General features: G+C 40.1%; 1 long non-coding RNA gene across 1 annotated transcript; it reads left to right on the forward strand.

Moving 5' to 3' along the window:
* The first annotated feature begins 7,842 nt into the window (after positions 1-7,842).
* Positions 7,843-11,291, forward strand: LOC307141673. Its single transcript, XR_013818376.1, has 4 exons — positions 7,843-8,763; positions 8,878-8,937; positions 10,115-10,237; positions 10,331-11,291. It is a non-coding gene; the product is annotated as an uncharacterized lncRNA (long non-coding RNA).
* The last annotated feature ends 12,722 nt before the right edge of the window (positions 11,292-24,013 follow it).

The raw sequence follows: 24,013 nt of genomic DNA on the forward strand, positions 1-24,013 counted from the left end.
GGTTTAGTTATGGCATATATCAACAGGGGGTAACTGCTAAAACTACCCCCTGTTGAAAAATCCTCAATTTTGGCATCTCTCTAAAATGCTTGATGCTAATTGGTCAATATTCAATCGCAGCATTCAGAGGTCTAATATTTCCTAATAGAGTGTCCTAAACATGTTCTGGTAGAAAAAATCCCATTCATTTTCTCCATAGAGGAAGTGCTTTTATGATAACTTAAAGACAGACCTACATTTTTTTCAAGATTTACGCATTTCAATTAATAGTAAAAGTAAAATAGTAAATTAAATAGTAATAGCGGTAGCACTTTTAGCATAGCTTAGCATAGATCATTGAATCTGATTAGACCGTTAGCATCTCGCTCAAAAAAATGACCAGTTTCGATATTTTTCCTATTTAAAACTTGACTTTTCTGTATTTACATCATGTACTAAGGCCGACGGAAAATGAAAAGTTGTGATTTTCTGAACTGATATGGCTAGGAACTATACTCTCATTCCTGCGTAATGATCAAGGAACTTTGCAATGATATTATGCAGTGTCTTAGTACATGACGTAACTACAGAAGAGTCAAGTTTAAATAGGAAAAATATAGAAACTCTTTGATCATTTTTGAGCGAGATGCTAACGGTCTAATCAGATTCAATGATCTATGCTAAGCTATGCTAAAAGTGTTACCGCCAGACCCGGAGATCGGCTGAATGGATTGGAAAACAGTAAAACTCAACTGTTTAACTCTAGGGGAGTCGGAAAATGAGCCTATTTAAAAAAGAAAAGAAAAAAAGAAAAGTGGAGTGTTCCTTTAATAAAACATTTTATATAAATTTAAATGGAACAAGGGAAGGGACCATTTCATTTATGTGATTTGTATTCATACAAAAAGAAGAAAATATGTTTAATAGATTTACACAAAAAGTGTTATTAAGCTCTATTTTTTTTACTCATTCAACATTCTTAATTCGTAATATGTAAGGATTATTTAATTCAATTTGATGTAATTTTACTATTCATTGAAAGCATAAATCTGAAAAAAGGTTGTTAATCAGAAGCCATCACATTATTTAATTGTGTTTAAGAGCATCATTTCTGGTGGAAAACTACATTACCCATGAGTCTGCAAAAAAATATCCACCCCATCAGAGAACTGAAACAAACTGTGCCAAAAGAGCTGTTGAAGCACTGTGAATAATCGAGTCAATCTCCCTAAGCTTTAAAACTACAGTATTTAAATATTTGTTTTTTATATTCAGAAAATCGTTATTTGAAAATCAGACAAAGGCACACGACTGTGATGAGAGCTTTGATGAGGGAAATAACTACAATCCCATGAAGCACTGCGAATGACAATCAAATAAAAAAGAGAGAGAATATAAAAAACTATTCATTTCAAGTTGTTGATTATATTTATAGAAACAATATGTGTTAAGTGTATGGCAAAATGAAGACTATTGAACAATTTATATAAACAGTAGTGGATTTAAGAATAATTTATGCATTACAATGTTTTAATGAATTGCTTTTTTAGAGTAACTTACCCAACACAATATACAGTATATACAGCTCAATGTTAAGTGGTCTCTTAATTTTTTCCAGAGCTGTATGTATATATATACACACACACACCAATAAAGCATAACATTATGACCACTGCACTGACAGGTGAAGTGAATAGCACTGATTATCTCTTCATCACGGCACTTGTTAGTGGGTGGGATATGTTAGGCAGCAAGTGAACATTTTGTCCTCAAAGTTGATGTTCTGATGCTCCCGTGCCCACTGTTGGTGCTTTCGGCGGTGGACAGGGGTCAGCATGTGCATCCTGACTGGTCTGACCCATACGCAACAAACTGTGATGCACTGTGTATTCTGACACCTTTCTATCAGAACCAGCATTAACTTCTTGAGCAACTTCTTTGCAGTTTTGGAGATGCTCTGACCCAGTCGTCTAGCCATCACAATATGGCCCTCGCTCATTTTTCCTGCTTCTAAAACATCAACTTTGAGGACAAAATGTTCACTTGCTGCCTAATATATCCCACCCACTAACAGGTGCCGTGATGAAGAGATAATCAGTGTTATTCACTTCACTACGTGGTCATAATGTTATGCCTGATCGGTGTGTGTATATATATATATATATACAAATACTCATTTATGTATTTTGACAACATAGTAAGATCAACTCAATTGCATAATTCACGGTGTGGAATTTTCTCTACTGCATCATGGGTAATGTAGTTTTTCACCACAAATTCAGCTGTTAAATGTGATTATTTTAAAAAATACATTGAATTAATGTGGGCTGATGGCAACAAAATCATATAGCACCATAGGTCTGTCTTTAAAGACCGAACTGTTCGTATATTCGCCATAATTCATGGCAATTCTGTAATATGAGTCCACTCATCCGGTGACATTTGTTTTCTAGCAAAAGCAATTATAAAGTAAAATTATAAAATAATTTGGTAACTTTATTTTCGGGTTCAATTCTCACAAATGTATTTTTTAATAAACATTTTGATATAAAAATGTTTTTTATATTAATAGTAATTAAGTATTAAGTTGCTTATTAGCATGCATATTACTAGAATATTGGCTGTTTATTAGTACTTATTAATGACTCCATGACCATATTCTACATATTCTATATCCCAATACCTAAACTTAAAACTATCTTACGAACTATAAATAAGCATTAAATTAGGAGTTTATTGAGGCAAAAGTTGTAGTTAATAGTGAATATGTGTTCCCCATACTAAAGTGTTCCCAATCATTTAAACTCAAATAAATCTGTATGTATTCATTTATGTAATAAGTGACTTGCCATTGTACAATGACTGTCCATTATTTCTCATGTATATTGCTCGCACAGGTTTTATGATCGCGTCTCTCCAGTGAACACCTGTCTGTTTTCATTACACAGGTGTGTGTGCGCTTCAGAAGCTTCAGTGTGGTGTCTGATGTCCTCTAATGCTGTTTGATGTCACCATCTTTTCACAGTCTCCTTCATTTGGATTCAGGCAGTTGTGCAGCGTAAATACGATACTCCTACTCGGAATACATCCAAGCATTAAAAGTACCGTAGCGCAATGAAAAAAAGGCAGACATTACCATTACAGTCACATCGGCGTCATGTTTCAGTGCTTCAGTACTGTTACAGCGGCTCCTGTGCAAAGCTGATTATGTTGTTTATACCATTTAGAACAACTGTGATCCAGGTTTAAGTCTTCCCAGACCCTTGTGCTTCATGCATTTTTAACCTGCACTTTCTTTTCTGCGCAGAGGTGTAATATGGTTAAAAGCTTGCTGTTTTTAGACAGACGTTAGGAAATCAACTTTAGAGTCAAAGCTGTTTTGGAGTTTTTCAGATGCAGTTATAGCACTAGGGTATTAAAAGCGTCTGTGTAGAGTCAATAATTTAATCCACAGACTAGCAAAGGCTTCCAGTGTGGAGCTCAAAAGCTTTGTTCAGTATGCAGCCAAGATTCATTTATACACAATCTGTCTTACTCTTAGCCTTTTTTCTTTTATGATAAGGAGAATGGCCAAAGCATATCATCTTACAATATATACATACACACACTATATTGTCAAATGTATTGGGACACCCCTCCAAATCATTGAATTCAGGTGTTTCAATCACTTCCACAGGTGTATAAATAAAGCACTAGGTATGCAGACGCTTCTACAAACATTTGTGAAAGAATGGGTCTCTCAGGAGCTCAGTGAACTCAAGCTTGGTGCCGTGATCGGTTGCCACCTGTGCAATAAGTCCATTCGGGAAATTTCCTCACTACTAAATATACTAAATGTTAGTGGTATTATAACAAAGTGGAAGCAATTGGGAGCAACTCAGCCATGAAGTGGTGGCCACATAAAATCACAGAGTCACTAGCTACAGACCTCCAAACTTCCTGTGGCCTTCAGATGAACTCAAGAACAGTGTGTAGAGCTTCATGGAATGGGTTTCTATGGCTAAGCAGCTCATCTAAGCCTTACATCACCAAGTGCAATGCAAAGCGTGGGATGCAGTGGGGTAAAGCACGCCGCCACTGGACTCTAGAGCAGTGGAGACGTGTTCTCTGGAGTGACCAATCACGCTTCTCTGTCTAGCAATCCAATGGATTAGTCTGGGTTTGGCCGTTGCCAAGAGAACAGTACTTGCCTGACTGCCTTGTGCCAAGTGTAAAGTTTGGTGTGGGGAGGATTATGGTGTGGGGGTTGTTTTTCAGGGGTTGGGCCTGGCCCTTTAGTTCCAGTGAAAGAACTCTTAATGCTTCAGCATACCAAGACATTTTGGACAATTTCATGCTCCCAAATTTGTGCATGTAAAGGCAGACATCCCTAAACTTTTGGCAATGTAGTATACAGGCTCTATATATATATCACGTTTAAAACAATTTAACACAAATAAATTACATAAGCACGTGAAATTGCGTTATTAACGTAAGCTAATGTCAGTTAGTTCCTCTTGCTCGCATACACTGATAATAGATTTGTAGGACTATATTTATTTTGATAATTGGTCCAAATTAATCTGTTAAATCTGATTCTGTTGAACTGGATGAAGAATAATATATTGATATTTAAAATTATTTTAATATATTTTCTGTCCAATTTTGGTGTTACTTTAAATAAAAGTAGTTATTTTATTGGCTTGTATTTTTAAAATCCAGATTCAATAAAATTATTGAATTTACTTAAAAAGTCTAATATTAATACAATAAAAAAAATTAAAATAAGAAATTAATTATAAAAAAAATTTAAAGTAATTTTTGGAAAGAAATTTACCTTGGAAAAAGCTTGCAGAAAATACACAAAAAAAAATGTGCTGGTAAATATGAATAACCTTTGTATAAAGGTAATATCACTATGCTGTTGGTGTGAATATCATGGCATTCTTTAGTTTGAGTGCTTAATTCAATTGTATTCCATATATAGCACAGAGTAAGTGAGCATATAATTAATGAATTAATCATATAATAAATCAAGATTAATTAGGTCTCACTCGGCCATTGAGCAGAGATCGCTTCATCTCTCTCTCTCATATATATAACATTGCATTACTGGCAGAAAAAGTCTGAATTCACTTTAGTTTGGCTTTATAAGATGTTCTCACATACTATGATTTCCTTCCATGACTTTGACTAAGCGGCTCTCTATTTCCGGCCAGGGATCAAATGTGGAAACGGACACCCGGTATAGTCGTGTCGCCTTCCTAACGTCTATCTCCTCTCTCATACAGCAGCTGCCAGGAAAGGCAAATAATAAGGAAGGAGATCATTGTCTATAATTAATGAACGGCCTCCGATCAATCTACCAAAAGCTGCTAAAGAACTGAGACAAATGAAAGGCCAATTTTCCAGTGGGTAATGCTGTAATGAATCCTCTTCACTGACAGGAGTATGCTAAAGGATTCAGCATGATGAAATGCTCATTAGTCTAAACCATATAAGAATCTGGATGGAACTGAAATGAGATCTGAGCCAGGACACGCAGTGCATAAAAATGTTGAAGGAGTCCAAAAAATGTTCTTTCTGCAGGTTAGGTTGATACGCCAGCAGGTGGCGATAAGTAGGATATCTTTCATTAGTCACTGAATCATGAATTCAACCGATTTGTTGAATTCGTTAAAACACACACTGCATGAAAACACTGAAATCCGGCACTATCCGGGCATGGTATACTCCTGTGTAATTTGATGTTTACCGGATGTATGTGGGAAAAAGCGGATCAGAGTAACACGGAACAGTATATTTCCAGAAAAACCCGGAAACCTTACGTATGCGGACGTATACAGGAATCCGTGAAATTTCACGGACATATACAGCTGAAACACTGCTGGGTGTGCTAGGACTGAAGACTGTTAGGTGTGAAGAAGACCTTTCATATGTTAATGACTGACACTTGTGCTGGCTGTTCTCAGAAGGAGGGGGGCAGGGGAGCACTTCAGGATTGAGAATTATCTCTGGTCTACTGTAGGCTACAGCAAACAAGCTTTTTACACAGAAAAAATAATTCTTAAGGCCCTGAAACACTAAACTGAACTAGCAATGACTAAAGCCGACTGTGGGGTTGGTTCACGTTGCCTGGGTCTGGGCCAAACCATCAGAATGGTGTGTCAGGGCCTTAAAACCACTGCATGAAAAGAGTCTCTAAATCAAATATTTTTTATAAAAACAGTACAAAATAAAAACCCTGTCTGAACATATACGTTCACAAAAAAATCTGAATATGTAATGAAATAAACAAAGAAATGTAATGGAATTAACAAAGGATAATTAACCAAACATTTTAGACTATCCCCAAACAATTTTTGCAAAGTTTTACAAATTGTAGGCAATAATAGAATTAAATAAAAAGGAGATGAAATGTGGAAAATGAAAAAGTTTGTTTTAAAAACACCAAAAACTGATATGCTCAAAATAAAAATATGGAATAAAAAAGAGCAGGGATTCACTTGCTCAAGAAACACAGAAACACAAGCAGATCTTTCAGCTCTGCAACTATTAACAAAAAGTGTCACTCCAAGATTCTTAACTTTAACACGCTGCAAAAGAGGGGCGTTTTAAGGTTTGAAATCCACCACTCACAATAGATGTAGGTGCAACCAATAAGGTTACCAATAAAAATAAGGCAACCAATAAAAATAATCCTAATTTTACAGAAAAAAACGTCAGTTTTTTACAGTATTTTCTTGTAATTTTGAATTATGTTTAAAACAATGTAAAATTACAAACAATATCTAAATAAACAACTTGACTGTTATTTTAAGGATTATATCATTAATGACAAATTACAGTAATTCTCATTTTTTTATACAGGAACATCACTGTATTATTTTTCTGTTTTCATAAATAACAAATTCATGCAAAATTACAAACAATATCTGTAAATTAACAACTGTAATACAATATTTAGCTCATTATATTAAAGGTTTATGTTTATGTCCATACTAACAATTTAACATTATTCTTTGTCATTTTAAAGTAAATCTTATTAGTTTTATATTTACACTGTAAGAATAAAAACCTAAAAAAAACGCAGCTACAGCTGCAAAACAAAAACCGTAAAATAAGTCAAATATCTTAAGTCAAATAAAGTTAAAAAACTTCACAGAAATTTACATTAAACGTTTTAGAGAAAACACTATTAGTTTACAGATTTTTCCTTATTTAAATTAAGATATTTTACTTTAATTTTCTGTTTTACAGTGAAGGTGTATTTTTACATTCAAACTGGTTTTACATTCAATTCTGGATACAAATATAACAAAATATATAGCAAACTAAATATCAAACAATAATTGTTTTTAAAGAGTACAAATCTGCACTGCAAATCTGCACAGGTTGAAACTTCCAGGCCTCTGCCCACACCACAAAACAACATTTGACCAATTCATTAAATATAACAGCAAATAAAAATAAATATACACATTTTCTAACTGTTGTTTTAAACAAGTTTTTTTCTATATTTGCAAGGCTACTTGCTGTCTTTCCGTGTTCTTTTGAGCGTGATTGGTCAATCTGAACGTCATCCAGAAATCTGACCAATGACAGTGCGCGCCTTCAGTTTGAATTATACACCCGTTGCCGTTGGAGTTGCTCGTTGCTCGTGGCTCGCGGGGACGCGACGCGATCGCGCGGCTTCTAATCTTCAACAGGACGGCTTCTTCTGTCCATTAATTGCATTGCATGGATCATTTTAAACCTGTTAAAATCTTATTTTGGACGAATTTTGATTGTGGGATGTCGACTGAGAACGAAAAAACATGAATACGAACAGACTAGTTTCCAATGGCGGACAGCAGACGGCAGAAGGTAACGTAAACCCCTTTATATTTTTTCTACTGCTTATCAAGATATATAACGTTAGTGCATTAAAGTCATATGCTAATCGTGATTAACTTACATATTCTGTTTCTGTGTTTTGTTGTAATATTGTTAAGATAGGGCTGGGTGTTATGGCGATCTGATGATACTGACTATTGTTAGTGATTTTGCTGTAAACGTTAACATTACCGTTTTATATTGCGGAATGGGAATATAGCGTATATAACGCAGCACTGACTGTACTAAAACTTTTTGACATTTTGACAAGGAAACATGCATGAATGTAGAATAATGAACGGGACATGCATGTGTTAAAATAAGCCTCTCTCAGACAGCAGGCGATCCCGAAATCAATTATCTTTCTGTAAAATGCACACAATTATCTCAGAAACCTTGTCATGTGAGGTATTCACTTGATTTAAACAGTCAGTTATGTCTTAAGTACGTTAAACAGTTCAAGTTAACGTGGGGAAACCCGGATGCGTGTCATTCTGTGCATCCGTTCTTAAAGGGGCTGCAGCTTTGTCATCATTTTAATAAAACAAAAGAATAGAGAAGACCTTCTGCTTCTTTAAGAATCATGTGATATTAATTAATTGAATATCATACAGTGAAGACTTTTAAAGCAGTATTATTCTGTAGCATTTTAATAAAATATCCATCAAAATAAATATATTGTGATATCGTTATTGTAAAATATAATTTCTCATGTATGTATAATTATATGGTCATAATGCCCATCCCTACTGTCAGCTAGTTTTAAGATCAAGCTTGTCATAAAATGTAACAGAGCTTTGGAATGAATAATCTGAGATCATGTAACTTACACTTGTTCTGCAGAGAGGACAGGAAAACACCATACTTGGACTGAAGAATTATAGGCAAACCAGGATTTTGGATCTACTGTAAAGTTTTTGTATGGGCCTGGTGAGTATGTTTTGCAAGTCCATGTCCGTAAGTTGATAATTAATATTAATGTTTTATCAAACAAATTAATATTCATTTGTGTGTGTGCATGTTTCTTCCCCCCTCATGATCCAGAAGTTTTGGATCCATGATCCTGAAGAACTTTTACAGATGTTGACCCTGAATGTGTAAAAGGTAATCTTAAAAATGTTGTCATTATTTTATTGTTCTCTGTTTTTTTCTGTAATGTAGACGCATGCATTTTCTGTGAAGTTGCTTTGAAACAATATCAGGGTTTTTCCTACATTGAACATTTTTTGCCGGCCGCCAAAACAAATTTTTGTCCCGCCAAAGCCTTATTTGTTGAGTTATTGTGATTTATGATTGATGTAGTAGACGTCACATATTACGTTAATCAAAATCAAAAGGTCGGAAGACCGAATCCATGTTGCACGTGGCGCTATCAGACGTCTTCCTTTAATTACCGCTGGGTGTGAAATGCGCTCAAAAAACATTGACTGATTCTCTGACCAGCTGACATAAACCATACTTTAAATAAACAGGAAACAAATCCTATCCGGTTATGAAGTGTTTTCTGTGTCTTGACAAATCTTTCGCGATGTTCTAAAGACGGGATTCACACACAACGCGTCTGCTAATGTCCGATTCGCCACCTAATGACTCCTTTGAACCGAATCATTTTAACGACTGGTTAGAACTGATCTGTCCAACACTGAACTCACGAATTAGTTTAATCATTTACTCAGAACAACACCTGAAATGAGAACACTAGTGTGCTTACCCACTTTAGCAAGAGTGGATGGTAAGAATTATTTTTAATTATCAACAGTCTTTCAGCTTATTTATGTGGACAATGTGTAGTAAAATAAATAGCCTAAAATCATTTAGTTTAGACTGGAGTGAGGTGAACCCAGAACAAATTTGTTGTTAGCTAGCTGATTGTATATGGCAGAAAATTAGGCTATTTGTTCATTTTTTTTTAATACTATTTTTTTAATATTGATATGATTACCAAAACAATTATCAGTAAATAGTGTAAAAATGAGGAACAAAAACAAACATCAAGGTATCAAAATAAGATAAGCAAAAGTTACAAACTTTCTTTGAATTTATTTCAAATTTATTGTCAGTATTGCGCTTGCAGATCATGTGGGTAGGGTATTTTTTTTTTACCGTGCGTATGTGTGTGTATGGATGACCATGTCTGTCAGCCACCACCGAAGACCATTTTTGACCGAGGAAAAACCCTGAATATGTATTGTGAAAAGCGCTATACAAATACATTTTAATTGAATTGTTTTACTTACTTTTATTGGCATTAACTATATATTATTAATGTATTATTTGGCAGGTCTCAAGATGTATTTTATTTTGTGAGACTTTGCTGAGGAAGTATTCTTTGGCTCAGTCTGAAAAGGCCCAGAAAAGAAACACTATGAAGAACATCACACAGAACCGTCAGAGAAAGAGACGGGTAAGTTAAGAAACCGGTTAAGCTTTTTCCCTCCAGAATGTTACTATACTCCTCTCTGAGTTTTAGTGGTTAATTTACTGTCATGTTTTGCAGTTGCTGGAGACCAGGTCCAGGGTTGCACAAACCAACACAGAACCTGTGGAAGACCGCAACTATAGACCTGATGAAGATGAAGATGATGCTGTTGTTGATGGAAGGCTTGGTTAGGCTAGCTACTACAAACCAGACTAGACTGACCCACACTACATGTCACATCACCAGCCCATCATGCCAGTTTGAAAAAATGTTCAAAACTCAAACAACATTGTGTTAGAGTTGGTCACAATTATTTTATAATTTTAATATTCAATTGTTCCATTTTATATTTTCTTTATTCCTATGTTTATATACTTATACTTTTATTGGTTCCCATATATAGAACATTTACATATATTTTATATACACTTTTTAATTTATAGATTTCTTTGTCTCGTTTTATATTGTATACTTTGTATGTTTGTTCCTTTTTAGATGTCCATGTTGCTTTTGATCTCCACGTTTTGTATTGTTGTTCCTTTTACGTCGCCTTCCTTTAGAAACATTTTGTTCACTTATCTTTTCCCCCATTCATTTTAATGTATGTTTATAATGCTCTTTGTTCTTTTTATTTGGTTATATTGTTTACTTGGAATATTTATATGTATTTTAATATATTTTATATACACTTTTTTTGTCTTATAAATGTATTGTTCTCATTTTATATTGTTTAATTTGTATATTTATTCTTTTCCTTTTTATGTTCACTGTGTATTTTATTCCTTTACATCTCTGTCTTTTAAATGCATTTTGTTCATTTTTTTCCCCTTTTTGTTTCTTTACCAATTCATTTTAACGTATATTTATGTTCTTTGGACTGTTTATATTTTTACATTTGTTCCTTTACATTTGCATCCCTTTTAAATACATTTAGTTAACTTGTTTTTGTTTCACCATTGTTTTAATGTTCTTTTATAATGCTGTTAAGAATGTGTTTTTTTTTTTTTATACCTTTTTAATAAATATTTCAGACTTTCTCAAATTGTTTTGTGTGTGTTTTTCTTTTGGGAGGGAGAGGGGATTATTTATATATATATATATATATATATATTATATATTAATGAGCAAAATCTGCATAGCTGGCCTATAACCAATCAAGTCCCTATGCTACAAAACCTAGCCCACCCTTAGCCTTAGAAGTAACCAATAAAGTCACTTGACTGGGTTTTCAATGCGTCCTGTCATCCAATAGCAGTCTGGGTTTTGGGAGTGGTTTAAAAAAAAACAACCAATCCAGTTTGAGATGAAGGACCAATAGGGGGTGGAAGGCAAAGCTGTTTAGAGGTGTGAAAATGTCTCCTGGGAAAAACTTGATGGGATTATTTGCCATGGCAACAAATGGCTGTAGCATGGGAGTATACGGCCACAACATACATCCGATTTGGTACCATTTCGGATGTATACGGACATATACGGATCCATGGAATTTGACCTATCCGGCCAGTATACTCCTGGATTCTTCCGAATTTCAGCAGTGTATACAGGAGTATCCTGGTCCGGATACACCTTTTTTCATGCAGTGACACCACTGTGTGTTGTTCGAAGACATTTACATTTACGCATTTAGCAGACGCTTTTATCCAAAGCGACTTACAACTTGGGAGGACAGGAAGCGATTGGCCATGAAGAGTCGAGTAAGCGCAACAAGTGCCTGAAATACTGAGTCTGTGTAAATTGCTCAGTGTAGCACAGGCGGGAGGGAAAAAGGGAAGAAAGAGGAAAAGAAAGGTGTTTTTTTTATGAGGTTAAGAGGTCACGCGATGCAATGGGCAAAGGGATAGTTCACCCAAAAATGAAAATTAGCCCATGATTTACTCACCCTCAAGTCATCCTAGCTGTATATGACATTTTTCTTTCAGACGAATACAATCGGAGTTATATTAAAAAGTCCAGGCTCTTCAAAGCTTTATAACGGCAGTGAATGGTTGTGTCGTTTATGAAGTCCATAAAAGTGCATCTATCCATCATATAACTGCTCCACACGGCTCTGGGGGTTAATAAAGGCCTTCTGAAGTGAAGAGGTGCATTTGTGTAAGAAAAATATCCACATTTAAAGCTTTATAGACTAAAAGAACTAGCTTCCGGCGGTCAGCGGTGCACAAGTTGACTTGCGCTAAAACAGTATCCCCTGACGCGATGCACGGCATCTCAATCTTTGACGCCTCTCGCTTCTCTTATATCAAAATCCTCCGACATTTCACTTTAAAGGGGTGGTAAAACACGGTTTCACTTTTCTAACTGTAATGTTGCCGTTTGAGCATAACATCTGCAAAGTTACAACGTTCAAAGTTTAAAGCAAAGGGAGATATTTGCTTTTAAATAAATAAATTTCTAAGGACTACAGCAAACGGCCAGTAGGCGACTACAGACATTCCTCCAGGGTTTCTGACATCACCAGCCCCAATATTTACATAAACCCCTCCTCCGAGAATATTAAATGAGGGGGGGTGAGGCTATTTTGTATTGCTGTGGGGAAGAGTTGTTGTGGTATAGTTAGTAGACTGGAGTGTTGTAGCCGCAATGCAGACTAAACGCTGTTATTTTCATCCGGATTGCACGTCCACTGTGTTCAGCCTTCCTGGGGACGGGGGAGTAAGGGATCAATGGTTAAAATTAATTTTTAACTCGGTCCCTCATAATTATTTCCCAAATCTCACTCTCTGTGCTGCACATTTTACGGAGGAAAGCTTCCACAATCTTCGCGAGTTCAATGCAGAATTCGCACAACGGCTTGTCCTGAAAGATGGAGCAGTTCCAACTTTAAAAACAGAAGCTGTTTTTACGGGCCACAACCTGTAAGTATGATTTATTTTTCGGCGATGTGTTTTCCTGTAATAGTTTGTATTGTTAATTGTACGTTGTAGCAAGATAGTAAACAAATGACAACGCTGTTCGGCTCTGCAAACCAGTTTTTTAAATGCTCATTCATACTTCACGTTATCCGACAAACACCTGTAACGTTACAAACTTAACTTACATGCAACGTTACAACGTATCTAAAAAGTATGAGACAACAACAAAAAACAAACCATTGTGAAACGTCGTTTAACAGCCGTTCTTGAACAGGTTCTGCTCGATCATCTTCCCTAAAATTGTCTGGGTCCGATTCGGCCGATTCGGCTCAAACTGGTATGGTTTTATTGACGCCATTGTTTCTAATACTGACCAAAGCACAGCCTCCAGGTAAGGGGCGTGGCGTTTCCGACAAACGTGCACTAGGCGGTTAGCGAATCACAACACACTGGGCCAGCTAACCAATCTGAGGGACTGGCTTCATACAACCCGGAAACCATCAGACCTTTTTTACAAGGAGGGACAGAGCAGTGTAGAATAAAGGTAAAATATATGAAAAATAATGCAATTTTTTAAAAACGAAGCATGAACACATGTTACAGTGCACCCCACAAACACAATCAAGCCTTCGAAAGAATGTGTTTTACCACCCCTTTAAAAATTCTCATTTTAGACTCTAATTCATGACCTGTGTTTTGTTTTGCTCTATCCTCTGCGCTTCTGCGTTCGCCAATACGCATGCGTCAAGGGTCAAGGGTCAAGGGTTACTCTTTCACCGTAACTTTTTACTCTTTCACTTGTGTACCGCTGACCGCCGGAAGCTGGTTATTTTAGTCAATAAAGTTTTAAATATGGATATTTTTCTTCCACAAATGCATGGATATGCTTCAGAAGGCCTTTATTAACCCTCGGAGCCGTCTGGAGCAGTTATATGATGGATAGATGCACTTTTATTGACTTCAAAAACTACACAACAATTCACCGCTATTATAAAGCTTGGAAGAGCCAGGACTTTTTTAATATAACTCAGATTGTATTCGTCTGAAAGAAGAGTCATATACACCAAGGATGACTTGAGGGTGAGTAAATCATGGGCTGATTTTCATTTTTGGGTGAACTATCCCTTTAATCCTGCTATGACTTTTTCATTGGCAGAGCAAAAATAGTAGTCGCTCTATAATCTATGGTACATTTTCACATCAGCAGTAAAGTGTAAAAACAATATGCTTTCTCAATAAAACTACTAATGGTTTCAGTTTATAGATGTTATCAGTGTAACATATCTATTAGTTGTGAAGCTAAGTCATTAAACACCATTTTGATATTACAAAAGAAAAAGATGTTTTGAGCTTGTCAACTATGTCAGGGACAAACTGTATGTCATTACTTATACTGGTTAAGTGCTACACTTTCAGTGACTCAAATAGTCAATGTTTCTTTGGTCTGGTCTGACTTATGTAAAGAGATTTCTAAGAATGTTATTTTTTTGCAGATATTTGCCTAAAATGTCATGCAAAACTCCCAAACTATAGTTTACATGTGGATGTAGCCAGCAGCCATATCAACCTGTAGCCCAAGACTGGTTTCCCACTGAAGCTAAGCAGGGCTGAGCCTGGTCAGTACCTGGATGGGAGACCTCCTGGGAAATCGTCTCAGGTTACGAATGTAACCATTGTTCCCTGAGAACAGGGAACGAGACACTGCGTCAGCTTTTGCTACGCTATGGGGAACGCCTCCAGCGTGACTGGTGCCTGAAATCACAATACCAAAACGTCAATCCTATTGACCGGCGACAGCCTATGATGTCATCAAGGTGCGACCAGGAAGTATATAAGGGCGCCTTGCCAACATGACAGTATCAAATCGTCTGAAGGGACTGTTTTCAGCAGGCAAGCCCTGCGGCATGGCAAAGCGACGCAGTGTCTCGTTCCCTGTTCTCAGGGAACAATGGTTACATTCGTAACCTGAGACGTTCCCTTTCGAAAGGGAACTCGCACTGCGTCAGCTTTTGCTACGCTATGGGGAACGATATACCAACGCCGCCATGCCGACGGGAGTGCATGCCCACTGGCAGTGACAACTGTCAAGACAAGCAAATTCTACTGAGATGCCTGAACCACTCCCCTTCTGGTCACATTAGGCTGTCAGTGACAGCGCTCCCTACGGTCATAGCCCAAGCTATCGCCCAAGAAGGAACCTTCACACACATGAGGTCCTTCCCAGGCCCTGCTCGAAGGCCTGGAACCAACCCATTCGACTTAGAAGGGGTTCCTTTAAGGGAACGTGGCAAGGGAACTACGAGGGAACCCTATGCCAGTCACTATTCGGGAGGTTCTCACCGAATGCCACCAGGGAGACCTGACCAGGTGACCCAGACTAATGTGGGACACGTAATACGGTCAACCCTGTCTGTACAGTACAGAGCCTCTGGTACTCGCCTCCGAAGAGGCATCCCGCTAGGGTGCTGCAAGAAAGGCGGTAACATCCACTAGCCGGATCTCAGAGACGGGTTATCCCGGAGAGCAGCTCTCAGCGAAGTGCTATATAACCCTTGCTAGCGAGGGGAGTTTAGCCGCTCGATCCTCGGATCTACCAAGCACCTACTTTAAAACGTGCTTAGGAGGCCAGAGGCCTTACAGGCTGATTATGCCAGGGAGGCCCCGAAGGGCCTACGACCCTTAACCAGCGCCAAGCGGCCGTAAGCTCATAGTAGACCCTCATTCGAGAGGAGCTCATAAGCCTGCCTGGTAGGTAACCATGCAGTAGGCAAACTATGAAAGACCCCTCCCGTGGGGACCGCATAGCAGCAGTAACGTCTCGTCGTGCTAGGGTAAGAGCACCGCCTCCAGGTCTCGCGAACGGCCAGAGACCGGCGCCTGATAGCGGGTGACCACTAGCTGTCAGCGTAAAGCCAGTTGTGCGTTCCCACCCAGGGAACTCGTTCCTCAGGGAGGCCAAGAGGGGCCTCCACCTGATGACAGAACATGCCGCCCATAGCTAGAATGTGCTACTCATAGCACTCCATGGTCACCGCCTCAGCGGCTGCACTCAGGGAGGCCAGTTGTGGCCTACTACCTACTAGCACTCGTGCTAGCCATCCAGTGCCTACTAGCAGCTTGTACCAGCCGTCGAGGGACTTAATGCCAGTAGTGCCCCCTCGGGGGAGACCAGGCAGCGCCTGCTGACCACAGCAGGCCCTCAGGGAGGCCAATCGGGCCTACCACCTGAGCGAAGGTAACCCAACCGGGAGCCTACCCCTCAGGGCGGCCTTAAAGAAGGCTGGCTGCTGCGCCTGGGCTGGCGGCAGTTGTCTGCTGCTGACAAAGCCTGGAAATCCAGATCACACCTGGGGACTCATCCCCAAGGAGACTAGCTGACGAAGTTACTGCTGATGTCAACACCAGTGGAGAAGATCCTCCAGGGCCCACTCGTGGGCCACGGCGTTGAGACTTCCTTGCAGGGAGGCCAGTTGACGCCTACTACCTGTTCTGAAGTCCAACTGCCCAGACTGCCCAAGCTGGCTACTAACAACCAGCTGGCTCCTACGCCCTGGGGCTGGCTCCATCCCAGAGGCAGCTAGGGACAACTACTTCGCCGTGTCCTAGGGCCCCCAGGACGGCGCAGTCTCTCGGGCAGCGCCTACAAACATGGACCTAATCACATTGCCAACAGCAGTGTACTCAGCGAAAGTGCTTAAACAAAGACCCTCTAAAGCGAGGGGAGTACAACTTACGTCACCTGCCTCGGGGCGGCTGTCTTACTTTCCATGCAGCGGCCAACCATAAGTGCGAGGGCGTCAGCCATTGGCAATGCTCGGGCCTCAGGGGAGCATCCGACCAGAACCGTACAGACAGAAGGATTATCCGATGTTCAGCTCGACCCGGGCCCTAAAGGAGGTGGAGCAGAGACCTAAAGCAAGGGAACAATATCACAGAAATGTGAAATCCACCGGCCGTACCATCCTCCAGGAAGAGGCCGGGGGCCGCCAGCAGATGGCAGCCACCAAGCTCCGAAAGACGGAAACAGCAGATAAAGTCTAGTCGCAAACCGGCGAAAGACGCTTAATTCCACCCCACGACCACTGGCAAAGTCGCTGTCTCCTGCAACACCTCGTCTGCATTACACGTGACCCCAGAACGCAGAGAAGGGGGCGGGCCTTGGCCGGACGACTCTGTAACAGAGGAGGCTGAAACAAGGATGCATAAACAACGCCATGTTCTTGAATAAAAAGACAGGCCAGGGGCGAACATCTTCATTAAAAGGGAACGCCCCCATCCTTGACAAAGCCTAGGCCAAGTGGTGCGACATAAGTCCGCACTAGATCTACTCAGGGCCCGGGAAAGAAATATTATCACCTCTAATATTACACAATGAGGCCCCAAGAACCCTTTTCCCAAAGCCCCGCAGAGCTGGGCGCAGATCTCACTACAGCTCGTGCGTTAGTGCATACCCGGTCTTCAGCTACTTCCCACTTTTACGCTAGGAAAAACACAGCTCGCCTCTTACACTACAAGCCCTCGGGCAAGAGCGCGATTCAGTTACCCACATAGTGGGGGAAAACATAGCACGGAGAGGCAGCAGACTCTACTAGCAGAAAGTGAGGTATTCACACACAACCACATAATGTTGCAAAGAAGATCGTTCTTAGCTTACTCACGGGGAGCTGCAGGCCCTGCGAAGATCCAGCGGCGATCCAAATTTCCCCAGAAACCCTCTCAGGCGAGCGAAGGTATAGGAGTTCTGAAAAACATAGTTTTGAAAATGTTTCACCCTCAGAGAGGGGGACTCACCGATCGCTCCCAGCGGTGCTTCCAGCCATAAGGCTAGTATCCGCCCGCCATCCTGAGGGGGGCGCTTTTACCAAACAAGCCAGGCGAGCCGGCAGAATCTTACATTTTCTGCTCATCATAGGCCACCGGCCTGATGTAAAAGCGCCCGGGGGAAAAACCAGAGGAAGGGAAAAAAGGCAGCGTTCATCTCCGCGCTCCTCGGGGGGTGGAGTCTGCTGCCTGTGCTGGTTCCGGTTACCAGCCCCGGCTTCCTTCCTCTTCCTGTCGTGGGTGTCCCGCCTCCCCTGCGCCCCAGTCCTCCGCGGCGGGGCGCTCGAGAGGCGACGCTGGCTCGCTATTCCCGTCTCCAGCCCTCAGACTGGGACGGGCCGGGGACACCCGACTGCCTGGGCGCGGTCCCGGACCTCAGCGGAATGCATGTCCTGAATGCCGCCAAGTGCGCCTTCGCCTCTCCGAACTTTCCCACCACCGCCTCTACGGAGGTGCCAAAAAGTTCAGATGGCGAAACCGGGGCATCAGGGAGAAAGGATTTTTTCCCCCTCCCCGATGTCCAAACGGTTTAACCACAGATGTCTCTCCGTGGCCACCCTCGCCGCCATCGGCGCTATCTGTACGTGGCCCGGAGAGCAAAAACCGCGGTCCGGCGCGACTCGACTACCGCCTCAGGGGGTCCCTCCGCCCTGATCGAGGTCCCTCAGCAGGTATGCCTGCAACACAGCCTGCAACATAGCTGTGGTGAGCAAAGCCGCTGCAGCGCGACCAACTGACATGTACGCCCTGCCATTCAGGCGTTTAGACCGGCAGGGTGGGAGCCACAGTGTCGCCGGCCGCCCAGAGGCGAGATAAACATAACATCTCGTCCACGAGCGGCATCGACAAATACCCAGCCAGGCAGTCCCTCGACATCAGCTACATCTAGCTCGCCATTGTCGACAGATGCGGGGCTGAGTATGGTTTCTTCCATTCCCTCGAGATCTGCTGATGGAGATCTGGAAAGAATGGAAGACTCCCAGGAGTTGGGAGGTCATGGGCGGAGAGAAACCGATCATCCGAACTGTTTGGACGCTCAGCCTTTCTCCTCACGCGCCGCAAAGGCAGCTGCAGTCTACCCGCAGCGCGTTCCATGACTTCCAGCAACTCCCCGTACATGGGACAGGATGGTTTGAAAAGCTTCAGCATCTTTAACTGACTCACCCAACCTCTGCTCGAGCCTCTCGCGATCTGGATCGTCCTCAAGAACCATAACTGTCTCCAAGCGACGAGCCAGATCCATCTGGGAAGCGCATTTCAGACGCCGCTCAGCCTCAGCTTGAGCGTGGTCTTTCCCAGATGCTGAAACCTCTCCCCTCGAGAAGAGGTCCAGCCGAGTTGCATGCTCTTCTCCCAGACAGTAAACACAAAGTGTGTGTGTAACCAAAGCGCAAGCTACACATTCAAAACACACTTCTGCAGAAGTGGCCTCAGCACACTTCATTGTTATCCTTCTTGTAGACGTTTCACGTGAAGACAGGCAAAACAGTCCCTGAAGACGAAGAGATACTGTCATGTTGGCAAGGCGCCCTTATATACTTCCTGGTCGCACCTTGATGACATCATAGGCTGTCGCCGGTCAATAGGATTGACGTTTTGGTATTGTGATTTCAGGCACCAGTCACGCTGGAGGCGTTCCCCATAGCGTAGCAAAAGCTGACGCAGTGCGAGTTCCCTTTCGAAAGGGAACTAGGATGCTGCTGGTAGAGTTGTTAGTGAGGCCAGCAGGGGGCGCTCAACCTGTGGTTTGTGTGGGTCCTAACACCCCAGTAATAAGCACCGTCCTTCGGATGAGACGCTAAACCGAGGTCCTGACTCTCTGTGGTCATTAAAAATCCCATGGCACTTCTCGTAAAAGAGTAGGGGTGTAACCCCGGTGTCCTGGCCAAATTCCCTCCATTGGCCCTTACCAATCATGGCCTCCTAATAATCCCCATCCATTGAATTGTCTCTATCACCCTCTCTCCTCTCCACCAATAGCTGGTGTGTGATGAGCGCACTGGCACCGTCGTACTGTGGCTGCCGTCGCAAAATCCAAGTGGATACTGCAAACTGGTGGTGGTTGAGGAGAGACCCCTGACATAGTTGTAAAGTACTTTGGGTGTACAGTAGTACATATGAAAACGCTATATAAATGCCTCATTCATTCATGTAAAATATACCCTGAAAGAATATCAATATCAGCAGTCTAGATATTTAAAGTGTCAAATTATAGAAACAGTGTAATTATAGAAAATCGGTCAAAACATAGCTGACAATTTCACCATTTTGCCTCATAATTTCTATGGCAGATCTTGTCTGGACCACCAAATCTTATTTTCTTGATCAGGTTAACCTCACATTTGAATATTTATTCGAAATAAAATCATAAACATATTGCAAACCATAACAATGTACACAGCATAGTTTATGTAGCTGTGATTATGGGGCGTTTCAACCAGGAAAGAAACTAGTCAGTTTATTACAAAAATGCTTGAAATGTAATTTCCATCAGAGAATGTTATGATCGCGGAAATTTTGAATGGAATATTTTTTTTTTGTCCCAGTTAGTACATTTTTTCTTGGACTATATTCAGACTAGTCTCAAATCAGATGTTTTTATGCAGACTGTCCACACAATTAATTGCAAGTAAAGTGATCAAATAATATTTGCGAGTCCAGACATTACCAGCCTATCTGCATGAGTTGGGCGTACTCACGGATGTGATGAGGCTTTCAAAATGGATGCAGGAAAAATGTTGGTGCTCATCTCGCTCTCCAATAAGCGCCCTGTTGAGTCACGGTGCAGAACTTCTCATTTGTAGCTACAAGAAAAACTCAGCAACAGAGGAGACTTATGACAACAGAGGAGTATTATGATGTTCCATGCTGAAGTCACGGCCAAAAATTTTAGACATACCATTTGAATACCGTATGAATACTTCCAGCATCTCACTTACCAGTTTTGACGTTATCTTTGTGTCATGTTAAGAGTGATGCAAAAGACAGGTTGAAATCTGATGTGAGGAGCCATGCAGAACAACCTTTAAATGTGATTTTTGTTCCCCCTTTTTTTGCTGGACAGACTTTCAAAAACCCACTGGATAAAATCAGATTTTTGCAGGAACATAGCCTTGGACACGAATACACAGCAGCCATAATAGTAAAACTATACAATTAATAATAATTTGAAATGTGGTGAAAATGACGCTATGGTGGAAATGTTCATCCTTTTTAGAAAATAAAATGACAAAAATGACTGAGTTCTGCTGCCATGTATGGGTAACACTTTAATCTATAGGGTCCAATTCTCACAATTAACTAGTTGCTTATTAACATGCATGGGTTGCTTTGGTATTACTAGTATTGCTAGGATATTGCCTGTTTATTATATAAAGCACATATTAATGCCTTATTCTGAATGACCATATTCTACAGCCCTTAATATTACCCAATTCCAAAACTTAACAACTACCTTACTAAATATTAATAAGCAGTAATTAGGAGTTTATTGAAGCAAAGTCATAGTTAACCCTTAATCGCCCCTCAAGTAGGGTTTACGTTTGAGTCCCTTGGGGTCAGATAGACCCCAAACTTTTACAGAGCGATTGCATAAGGAAATATAATTTTTTTACATGGAAAACTATATATCATTTTTTTTATTTACTTCTCAACTATACATTTATGCTGTGTTTTTGTGGGTATTTGGTAGTTTTTTACCTATTTACTGCACAAATACTTAACTATGTCATTAACTGGCTCATTAAAAAATATTTTTTAACGAAAAAATCACTTGAATGATGATCTTAAATAAATATAAATAGTTTTTGGACATTGCTCTATGTGTTAGGGATAGAATACCGCCATCTGTAGGTTTGTGGAAAAACTTTAGGAATTATAGTTAAAGAGAAAGAGAGTGCAATGACCACATTATCCAATAGAGGTCCATAGGGAAGTTATGCAAAAGTTAAGCTGCCTTTCATCTTTCTTTTATTTGCCCTTTTCCCTCTCTTTCTCATGATTGTTCCATGTTGCATTTGTGCTCTAGTATTTGTCCTTCATTTATGTATGGAATTTTTTCAGATTTATGCCAGTTTTGTTGATTTTATTTGCCAGTTTCTATAAAAATGCTCTCTGTTGCAGTCACACAAATGTGTGTGTTTGTGTGTGTGTGTGTGCGTGTGTGTATGAGACAGAAAGTTCGTTCCACTTTGTGTTTATGCTCTAGGACCAGATCTTGATATAAATGTAGACATTTTCAGATTTATACTGGATTTAGTTTATTTTTTTTTACAAACAAAGTGAAAAAAAAAGCATTTTTTACATTTTCCCATTCATTGCCAAAATCCAAAAAAATGCTCCAGACACTTGTGTTTGTGTTTGTGTGTGTGTGCGTGTGAGTGAACATGCTTGTTCCATATAGCATTTGTGCTCTAGTATTAGTACTTCATTTATGTATGAAAATCTTTCAGATTTATGCCAGTTTTGTTGATTTTATTTGCCAGTTTCTATAAAAATGCTCTCTGTTGCAGTCACACACATGTGTGTGTTTGTGTGTGTGCGTGTGTGTATGAGACAGAAAGTTCGTTCTACTTTGTGTTTATGCTCTAGGACCAGACCTTGATATAAATGTGGAAATTTTCAGATTTATACTGGATTTAGTAAAAAAATTTGACAAAAAAAGTGAAAAAAATGTATTTTTTACACTTTCCCATTCATTTTCAATGTGGGGTCAATCTGACCCCGAGGGACTTAAACGGTAATTTTTTTTTTACACACCTTTAGAACAACCACATCAAGCCCAGATTTTTTGTGCATGTTTAGATAGATTATTTAGGAAAAGTCACAGAGTCTCAAGGCCCTGAGATGAAGGGAACACTTTTAAAAAATGGAGGAAAAGTCCAGTGGGGTCAGCTGGACCCCAAGGGACGATTAAGGGTTAAAAGTTGGACCCTAATTTAAAGTGTGACCCATGTATGTATATCCACTGTTGGGCACTGCTAGTGAACAAATTAAACTAATTAGAGTGTTTTACTAGCCTGACGTCGTCATACTCAATTCTAGTCAGAATATGAGTCTGCTCCTGCTCCATTGGGCTGTGATTATGGGGCGTGTTTCAACCGAACCAGGAAAGAAAATGCCTCTGCACTCAATTGGATAGACCTACAACCAATCAGAGCAATGGAGCGATGCATAGTTGTCAACAGAACTCAACCGCACACACGCTGGAAGAAGTAGAAGAGGATGAGTGTAAACGATCTTTACCAGTGTTGCAAACACAATTTAAGGATACACGGAGTACTTACCAACACCATCATCATTTTTGAGAGAAATAGTAAAGGTGAATGCATAGACGAAGTTCTCCGTTTAGGATTGGAACGAATTCAACCCAAGCGCTCTTTGGTGACGTGGATGATTATGTTACTGTTGATCATCTGTCCATCATTAAAGCCCGGCCTGACAATGTGATTGGTCCGAACAGCTCTGGTTCCAGCATAGCTGCTCCACAACGCATCAAGTCCAGACCGAACTTCCCGACCTCAAATGTTGTGGGCAGGGCTAAGTTCGGCTGGCATCCAGCTATAGTTTATGGACAATTAATATACTCCTTGACAATAGGTAATTGAAAATTCAGAGGATATCTACCATAATAGGTGTGTTCGACTTGCAGACCGATTGGTGTATGAGATCAAAGTACAGTGAGAGCGATTAGAGACGGAGCAAAATATCCAAAATGTTCAAAATATGTTACAAAAAATGTTCAAAATGCAAAATGTTCAAAATATCCGCCGCTGAACAAAATGGCATCACATGTTGCTGGTCACATGGTTTGGGATAAACCATTTACAGATGACAGAATTTTTGCATACATTAATAACATGAAATATTTTCTTTTAAACAAAATGTTCTAAGGTATTTAGACTGTAGAAATTAATGTAATATAATCTTGACTTTTACATTTAATTTAAGGGAAAATTTAAAGGCAATTAATTTAATTTAAAGCCACAATATGTAATTTTTTGCTTATTTCGCTTATTTTTTTTCGCTTATTTCTTATTAGAGATTGCTTATTGAAACCTAGATAGCTTTTATTCTGCCGCAGACGAGC

This window comes from Gobio gobio (assembly GCF_949357685.1).
Source record: "Gobio gobio genome assembly, chromosome: 18".
Classification (NCBI taxonomy): Eukaryota; Metazoa; Chordata; class Actinopteri; order Cypriniformes; family Gobionidae; genus Gobio; species Gobio gobio.